Source organism: Delphinapterus leucas, chromosome 12, assembly GCF_059928025.1.
Source record: "Delphinapterus leucas isolate spDelLeu-1000000601 "Yukka" chromosome 12, BTC_Dleu_Yukka2, whole genome shotgun sequence".
NCBI classification, from domain to species: Eukaryota; Metazoa; Chordata; class Mammalia; order Artiodactyla; family Monodontidae; genus Delphinapterus; species Delphinapterus leucas.
This window is the reverse complement of record NC_143140.1, coordinates 94,961,456-94,971,635: the sequence shown is the minus strand read 5'-3', so window position 1 is coordinate 94,971,635 and position 10,180 is coordinate 94,961,456.

Genomic DNA, 10,180 nt, shown 5'->3' with positions numbered 1-10,180 from the left:
ACGTGTAGATCCCGTATCCTCCACCTGACTACACAATCTCTCTTATGTTTTCTTCTGTGTTTTTACCTGTATTTGTGAGATAACAATAAAAGTGCTGGTCTGGTGACTGGCAAAGAGTAAACACCCCAATGACGGTTGGGGTTATTTCTCTTACCATCTAGCTTTTAAACCTCTCAAGGACAGTAAGACCACCCTCTCCTATTTTGACCCAGCTCTAATATTGCTAATATTTATTGAGTGCTTGCAAAGTCCTAGTTTTAAGGACTCCACGTCTATTAAGTCATTTACAACCACTTCACGAGGCACTGAGGACCCAACATCCCACAAGTGCAGACGTTAAATTTAAAGCCAGTATATGTGGCTTAACCCAGCTAGTGTCTCTGGCTGGTTCAGGACAAATACTGCTGACTCGATGCTTTTTGGACCTTAAAGCAATTTCCTCATATTCTTGGTGATGGAGAAAGCAGATTACCATCCTGAAGGACGATCCCTTCATGCAGTTTATATAGTGTCCTAGGGATTTAAACGTCCCCATACCTGGCAGGTGTGGTGTTGAGGTGGTAGGAACCAGGAGTGTCATAAGCCACAGTGCACAAGCCTCAGCTCTGTCCTGTTACTCAAAAGGAAGACTGACACTCATCGAGAACTTCATCACGAAGTAGAGCCATAAGCCGTGATGATGGGAAACACCCTCTGAAGGGGACCTGCTCAGATTTTAATATTTTATTTGATGAATAAAATAACACACCCTTTGCTAGAAAGCCTCTGAGTACTTGCGCTACATTTTAGGACCAAAACTAATAAATACGTTGGCAGTTTAATTACCCACTAAGTAAGCCAGCCTAGGAACTAAATCGCATACCCCAGCGTGGCATTCTCAGAATCCCGTCAGTGACATCCAGCACCACCACAAGCACAGAAAGGTCACGTGAGCACCTTCTGAGGGTAGACACAGATCCCTTCTGGGGGCCAAGGTCCACAGCGGTCAGTGGGCAGGTTGGAGCTGAGGGGCAGGGGTGGGACACATGAGCCAGCGTATAACCCAGGGCAGTGACCATGACCCCCACTGCTGAGGCTCTAACAGGGGCTCTCCCACCCCTGCACCCCTCCGGCATCACCAGGACGGTCTCAAACAAGGCCAATTCATAGGCTTTTCCTGGGTCAGCAGTCTGATTAAACTGCTTGAGGAAGGGGGCTGACCAGCATAGGATTGTAATTTCTGGAGGTTTCCCAGGTAATTCTCTGACACACAGTCAGGGCAGAAAAGCCCTGGAGGGGTGGGGGGAGCAGTGATGCTCTTCTGACCGTGGACAAAGGCGGCCACGTGTGTTGCCAATTGTACTTGTGTTGTGTTATCCTATAACTGCTCTCCCATCTCCAGGGGCAGCACCTTCCTTGTTCTCCATTCATTGTCCTGTTTTCTCCACGATACTTGCCCCTGAAGGCTATTTTTAACTAAAATGCTGGAGAGTGGCGAGAAATAGAAGTCAACCGCACTGTATGATCCAGCTTGATTGAGTCTGACCCTGTTTGCTGTTTCATCCGAGTCCGTGGTGGCAATCATTTCTCTGCCCTTTGCTGGAGTGAGAAGTCTACAGCTATAGCACTGAGGGGCACCTGGGCTTCGGGGCCCCCTCCCAAGCACAGAGGGCCAGATTCACCTGCCTGTGAGGTATCTGCCATCAGACAGTCACCCGGAGTTTTCTCACCTGTATCAGCAACAAATCAGACACTTTTATATACTGTGCTCTCCTCGCTGACCCGCCACTCACAGGAGGGTGGAAATTTCTCCTGGAAATTCTGCTCAGTTGCTTAGCATCTGAGACTCTAATTCAAGCCAATGTCACCTAAAAGACATATTTCTTCTGTCAGAAAGGTCAGGTTTCATGAGCTCAGTTCCTAACACATCAGCAACAAGGTGACTCAAGCTCACCATCCCCTTAAAAAGTGGTCGTGTTTCCCCCACTTGAAATAAAATAAGAGAAGCGAGAACAGCCCACAGAGAAGCAAAACCAGCCCATATAGTGAGGCAGTGGTCATGGTTGCCCTTCACCACCCTGCTGGCCTGGTGCCAGCAGGGGATTCGTCTTTGAGGACCTCAGACCTCCCGACAGAGAGGAACCGCTTCTGGAGCGGAATGTGAGGGGCTGAGCTGAACAGACACGAGTGCCGACTCGTCGGGCCTGGGCGTCAGGGAGTCACCACCCAAATGGGTCTTATTAATATGTGATGGGAAAATGACAAACCCACACATGCAGAGAACGTTCCACCAAGAGCCAAACCAGACTAGTCACCGCATCAAGAGAGGAGAGTGACCCCAGAGACCTTCCTGATGGATCGCGAGGCCGTCCAGCCACCATGGGCTCTCCTGTGCGGCCGCGGGAGCCGCGGGCCTCGGGGCCTGACAGTCAACTCAGCCCCAGGCATGCACGGCAGGTGGGTGGGTCGGCAGCCTTCCAGGGTGCCCCGTCCAACCAGGCCGCGGACACGGCGTGTGGGACACGGCGTGTGGGACACGGCGTGTGGGACACGGCGTGTGAGACGTGCATATACGATAGCTGCCAGAGCCCCTCCGTCACTGCCTTCTAGCAAATGTCCACCTCCTGCACCTACACCTCTCCCCTCAGCCCAGCAAATGTCCACCTCCTGCACCTACACCTCTCCCCTCGGCCCAGCAAATGTCCACCTCCTGCACCTACACCTCTCCCCTCGGCCCAGCAAATGTCCACCTCCTGCACCTACACCTCTCCCCTCGGCCCTGCAAATGTCCACCTCCTGCACCTACACCTCTCTCCTCGGCCCTGCAAATGTCCACCTCCTGCACCTACACCTCTCCCCTCAGCCCAGCAAATGTCCACCTCCTGCACTTACACCTCTCCCCTCGGCCCAGCAAATGTCCACCTCCTGCACCTACACCTCTCCCCTCGGCCCTGCAAATGTCCACCTCCTGCACCTACACCTCTCCCCTCGGCCCTGCAAATGTCCACCTCCTGCACCTACACCTCTCCCCTCGGCCCTGCAAATGTCCACCTCCTGCACCTACACCTCTCCCCTCGGCCCAGCAAATGTCCACCTCCTGCACCTACACCTCTCCCCTCAGCCCAGCAAATGTCCACCTCCTGCACCTACACCTCTCCCCTCAGCCCTGCTATTCTTTCAGGACTGGAAACAGCAACAAAGACAGCAAGAGCAGCCCAAGACCCTGGAGTCAAAATATTACAGTAGAATAGTGGCTGCACGGGGCCGGGGTCGGGGGAGTGAGCGCTTCGTGGGGACAGAGCTTCCGTTTGGGAAGATGGAGAAGTGCTGGACACGTGGTGGCACAGCGTGGACGCACACGATGCTGGGGCTGTGCACTTAACAACGGTTAAGATGGCAAGTTTCATATTGGGTATGTTTCACCACCACCACCACCAATATATATATAAAATTACGTAATTATGTGTATGCTGGAAACAGAGAGAGAGAACAAAAAAGCTACTTCTGTTATTTTTTGGTAAATGAAGTGATGGTAGTCAGTTCAGTCAACTGCTAAAGAGAGAAATCTGAAAAACCCAGCAACTTCCCATGGTTCAACCCAGCAGAAAACTCCTGTTAGACACTGTAACAGGATCTGGAAATGTGTCTGGATTTTATTCCCATTCACCTTTTTCCTAGGTGGAATTCTATTGTATATGGGGCAGATTCTGGTGTAACCTAACACTGAGACTGGTTAACATTTTACGTGGAAAGCTTTTAGGTCACTGCTGCCTGCCAAAGCCACACCTTTCTTCTAAATTTTTGCTTTTCTTCTTCCCCCTACCCCAAGAAAAAACACTGTCGGTGATTCTGACATGTTTTCTTCTCATCTGAAAACATGTTATACCTGCCTATTTATTTATAATCTATTTATACTCTGAAATTATCATGGAGTTATTACAAAATATATCAATTTTTTAAATTTTAAATATTTATGATAAAAATATCACCTTATAAGTACACCATGTAATAAGGAAGGAAAAGATTTCTATTTCTCCAACAATAACTAAGATTTCCAATAAAACGTCTTCTTTTAAAAAAACTGCATTTCCAAAAAGAAGACCCACAAATGCCCCCAGAAGTCTCCCCTTACAATCTATTCAGATTTTCTCCCAGTAACTACAGAGCAATCTCACCTTTTCAAAGCAGTCGGATGCTTTCTGATACCAAGGCTGTTTCCGGGGACCCACAGACAGGTATGCAATGCACTCGGGTTTTACGTCCCAAGAGAAGGTAGTCTATTTTGTGCTCAGCTTGGCCCTGAGAGATAAGGCTGTCTGAGTGGTTCCATAGCAATTATCGTTAATTTTGTTGTGTAACTGCAGACAGCTCTCTAAACCCTCGTGGTCTGATTTCCTCAATCAGCAGGGTTTTCCTCGAGCCATATCTCACCTCAGGGCAGGTACAGAAGGTGAGCAGCCCTGGGCGGCTCCCTCCCTTCCAGTGGGAACCACAGGTGGCCACTGGATGCCCTGGAGATTGTGGTGGTTAGAATTGAGATGCGAGTGACTTATACAAATCATAACCAGCCCTAACTCACTTTGCCCTCGGGTAGAGGGTGGGCTCTGCAATTAGATCTGTAATTACACGATCTAAAGCACATGAAAATAATCGGCAAACTGTGTATCTCCAACAATGATACATTCATTTCATTTAATCCAATAGAAAACTGTTTAACAATTATACGTGTACAATTATATAAACATGCCCCGAAGTTTCCTATTTCTCAAAGATTAAAGTGTTTCCTTAATTTCCGGTCGTAACGGAGAGTCTGGTTGTGAGTGATATTGTGGTTTCTGTAAAATAAAAGTTGCAGAAACATTTCAGGACTCTGTGGGTGTGAGTGGAAGGGAGTGTCTGATTCGTGCTCGGGAGTGGACGGGCCACAGAAGACACCACGCCGGCCTCAGCCCAACGTTACCTTCATTAGTTTCAATGAGCCTCTTTCCCACATATGCAAATTCCCACCTACTATAGTGAATCACCTCTCTATCACTAGGGTTTTCACTCTGAACCATCTTTTATTGCCGACGACCTCAAACGTTATGACTCCGACCCTCACATTAAGGGGTCCCATGTTTCTTCTATTTTACGTTACTTTTGACACCTTCTCCCCACATCTTTAATGTAGAGTTCTTACATAACCCATAATAAATATCCTGATTAAAGTTTTGACAAAAGATTTGAACAGGAAAGTTCCAAACAAGGCCTGTAAATACCTAACATATACCCAAAAAATATTCACTCTCAATATTAATCTAAGAATCATATAAAATGGGGAAAAAGTTTTAATAATACCTTGTATTGACTAGACTTTTTCTCAGAGGGTGGGGAGGAAATAAACCCTTTTATTCAGGATGATTTAGAATAGGGGAAAATAGTTGATTATGTAATGTCCATCAATAGGGGGGTTAGTAAAATATGCTATTTTATAGTCACAAAATAGGATATTAGGTATTAATATTGAAAATGGCCAAAAAAGTATTAAGTAAGAAAGAGATTAGATTTGCATTAAAATTATATTTACACAGAAATCTCTGGAAAGACATAACATATTCAAAACTGTGCACAATGGGAGGGGTTTATGACCAGCTTTCTCCTGCTAATGATTTAACCATCATCACATACGTCTTTAATAATTAGCATAAACAATAAAGTTATTTCCACATGTGAAGAGAAAATATATCTGATAGCGAGTACCCAAAAGTAGGGAGAATATGGTAGGTGCCTCATGACACTAGCCCCAGATCACTGCATAATTAAACATACTGTTGACCTTTCAAGACCCACCTCGGACGGATGGACACACCGAGTCTGAAAAGTGGCATAATGCGTTAGTGCCCCCTTTGTAAGAGCCGTAGGGGAATTACATGGAAGACTTAGAGGACTGGATGTAGACACTTTGGACAACCAACGTCTGTCTGCACCATGAAACGCAATTAGAAGTACATAAAAGGTGACACTAACCACCATTATCCAAATGATGGATGGCCCTAGAAAATAAAGTCACCTTCTGAGTTACCATTTATATGTAGCAATGCAGACATTAGAGTTTCCTTTATGGTGGAATAATAAAACACAAGAAAAGTGAAGTTACAAGTAGCTTCATCTTCTCCAATTCAATTTCATCCTTACAAAAGGCTACGGATTTCCAATTTTAATCTTGGAACAAAAATGACTATGCATTACTAATTGACCATAGGACACAGTGTCCTTCTGTGTTTTTAACAGAGCAATACACGCACAGACACACAAAAATACATTCTATTTTGCCACCCATGCCCCCATCACTCTGGGCACACAAGACCAAAGGCACGTTGAGCCTTTTTATTATCTGCCGTCTCACAGTTCTGAGAAAACAAGTAACCCACCCACCCAGGCGGTCATCAGGGAAGGAGCGAAGTTGCTGAGATAATACTCTTAAATGATGAATTTAAAGAAAAGGAAAAGAGGGGTAATTAAGACGTGACTTTTTGTTTTTGAAGTAAATAAGGCCGGACCAGTGATAGAACATAGTGCATTTATTTGGCTCCTAGGCATGTGGCTTTCATGCTTACAAATTCATTATGACTGTGCAGATCGAGTCACGCCACATCAACTCAAAACGCCCAAGTCTGAATGAGTGATACCATCGTATGAGGTTTACGGTGGCTTCGGACAAAAGCTACATGGAATTTCAGCCCCGCTGTCTGTTGGGTGCTGATTCCAAGGGTTCTCAAGCCATGCGTGTCTGCACAGAGGCACCCCCTCCACATCCACACCCCGGGGAAGCCTTTCTCGGGTAAGCTCAGTGGAGCTTCACGTGCACGGGCTACCTTCTTGCCACTCCATCAAGACACGAGAATGGCAAGTACTACTGCTAAATATTAAATCCACATTTTACAAAGAAAAGTCAAAATAGAGACAATTCTCAAGGTACATCATGAACATCCAGAAACACTGAAAACTTGTACAAATGTGAATTCAGACTTCGTCAATAATCCTTTTAGTTTTTCAAAACCAAATGAAGCATCATTATGTGACAAAATTCCATCAGGACAAACGTGGGTCTCATCAGACCACCTACATCACCAGCTGCAAGTCTGTGTGACCAGCAGAGCTCACTGGTCCCCACTCTTCCCAGGACCACATGCCAGCTCCATCCTGAATATGTTCTACCGGTTTCCCCTGATGACCCGTCATCGCCTCCAAGGTGGAAGGCGTTCCCTTTTCTAAGCAGGTGTTTGGAATTGCTGGAGTCCAGTGTCAGTTACACAACACCACTGGCATCTTCTCCTGACCCTGAGGGGGGCAATTCCCAGAACACGGGGAAAACTCCTGCCCATGATGAGATGAAGACCAGCAGCAGGGAAGCGAGGGAGTAGCTCCCAGGAGAAATGAGACTTTGCAGATGGACACGTGAGAAGATGTTCTCGCACTCATGAGATCCGCAGCGTTGGACGTTGAAGAAATACTGAGACCCCATTTTTACCACTTAAACAAGAAGAAATATCTTTAACTGATGATGTTTGGCGTCAGCCATGATCTGGGGAGTTTGTTACAACCTTTGTGAGAGACAACCTCGTGACATTAAGATAAAAACACAGACCCTCTCTGACATCAGAAGTCCTGCTTTTGAGAAGACGGCCTCAGAAACAAACAACAATACTGAGGCCATATGTAGAAGGGTGCTTTTTGTAGCACTGCTGTTGTAGGAAAAAATTAAGGAAACAGCATCATGCTCATCAATAGAAGAATGATTAAAGTATATCCATAGAATGGAGCATTAGCTGTGTATTCAAAGAGTTAGACAATGATGACACTATAGGGTAATGTGTGGGGTAAGAGAAAAAGGTGACGCTATAAATGATACGTGGATGGATAGATAGACAGGCACATACATACATGGATAGATACATACATCATACATGCATACATGGACGATAGATACACATACATACATACATAGATGGATAGATACATACATAGATGGATAGATATGTACATACATACATACATAGATGGATAGATACGTACATACATACATACACAGATGGATAGATAGAATGATAGATAGTTGGATAAATAGATAATGATAGATAGATGGATAGATAGATATAGACAATAGGTAGATAGATAGACAGGCACATACATACATGGATAGATACATACATCATACATACATGCATGGACGATAGATACACATACATACATACATAGATGGATAGATACATACATATATACATACATAGATGATAGATACATACATCATACATGCATACATGGACGATAGATACACATACATACATACATAGATGGATAGATACATACATAGATGGATAGATACGTACATACATACACAGATGGATAGATAGAATGATAGATAGTTGGATAAATAGATAATGATAGATAGATGGATAGATAGATATAGATGATAGGTAGATAGATAGATAGACAGGCACATACATACATGGATAGATACATACATCATACATACATATATGGACGATAGATAGACACATATATAGATGGATAGATACATACATACATAGATGGATAGATACATACATACATGGATAGATAGAATGATAGTTGGATAAATAGATAATGATAGATAGATAGACACATACATACATATATGCATGGATATATACATACATCATACATACATACATAGATGATAGATAGACACATACATACATATGTAGATGGATAGATAGACGATAGGGTTGTGAAAGGCTGTACGTTAGAATACATAAAGAAGGTTTAATCCAAAGGGGATGGAGAGATGATATTAAATTTTCTTTACATATCTCTTGAACCTTGTATATTACTTTTGTAACAAAACTCAATAATGTAAAAAAACATTATACCATATGGGGGATGATCTAAGAAAAAGATGATATAATTTTTTTTTCTTCTTTATTTTTTTCTGGCCATGCCACAAGGCTTGCAGGATCCTAGTTCCCTGACCAGGGATCAAACCCGGGTCCCTGTAGTGAAAGCACTGAGTCCTAATCACTGGACCACCAGGGAAGTCCCAGACATAATTTTTAAAGCTTTCGTTCAGCTCAATGATGAACAAGTTACCAAGTGTTTATTCAGCAAATGTTATTAGACAGCTACTTGGAGCCAGGCTGGCATCTAAAATACACCAGTTTACTCAGCCATAAAAAGAAACGAAATTGAGCTATTTGTAATGAGGTGGATGGACCTAGCGTCTGTCATACAAAGTGAAGTAAGTCAGAAAGAGAAAGGCAAATACCGTATGCTAACACATATATATGGAATTTAAGGGAAAAAATGTCATGAAGAACCTAGGGGTAAGACAGGAATAAAGACACAGACCTACTAGAGAATGGACTTGAGGATATGGGGAGGGGGAAGGGTAAGCTGTGGCAAAGAGAGTGGCATGGACATATATACACTACCAAACATAAAATAGAGAGCTAGTGGGAAGCAGCCACATAGCACAGGGAGATCAGCTCGGTGCTTTGTGACCACCTAGAGGGGTGGGATAGGGAGGGTGGGAGGGAGGGAGACACAAGAGGGAGGAGATATGGGAACATATGTATATGTATAACTGATTCACTTTGTTATAAAGCAGAAACTAACACACCATTGTAAAGCAATTATACTCCAATAAAGATGTAAAAAAAATAAAAATAATAAAATAAAATAAAATACACCAGTTTAAAAGCAAAGATCTCTATTCTCACCGGGTTTACAATCTAGTGGGGGAAACAAACAAAGAACAATGATCATAAGAGACAAGCAAACTATAAAGAATGTGAGAGGATGATGTGCTGAGAAAACTAAAAGTGGACATAGGGCCCCAGGGGTGCAGCAAGGTCAGGGCCGGCTTGACTGGAAACTGATCTGAAAAGAGAGGAGAGGAGGGGAGGGGAGGGGAGGCCATGCAGACGCTGAGGCTGAGCCTTCCGGGTAGAGGGCACAGAACATGCAAAGGCCCTGGGGAGCTGAGAGGCCACAGGAGACTGAGGTGGAGTGGACGGGGTGTTGGCGAGGAAGGGGGTGCCCAGCAGGGGTCAGATGGAGGAGGGCTTGTGAGGGCTCGTCGTCCCACCATCTCCTGCTACAATGGATCACCATTCTTTTTGATCTCTGCCAATCTGATTGGGAAAAAAAGTTTTCTAATAGTATGTAGGGCTGTGTGCATGAG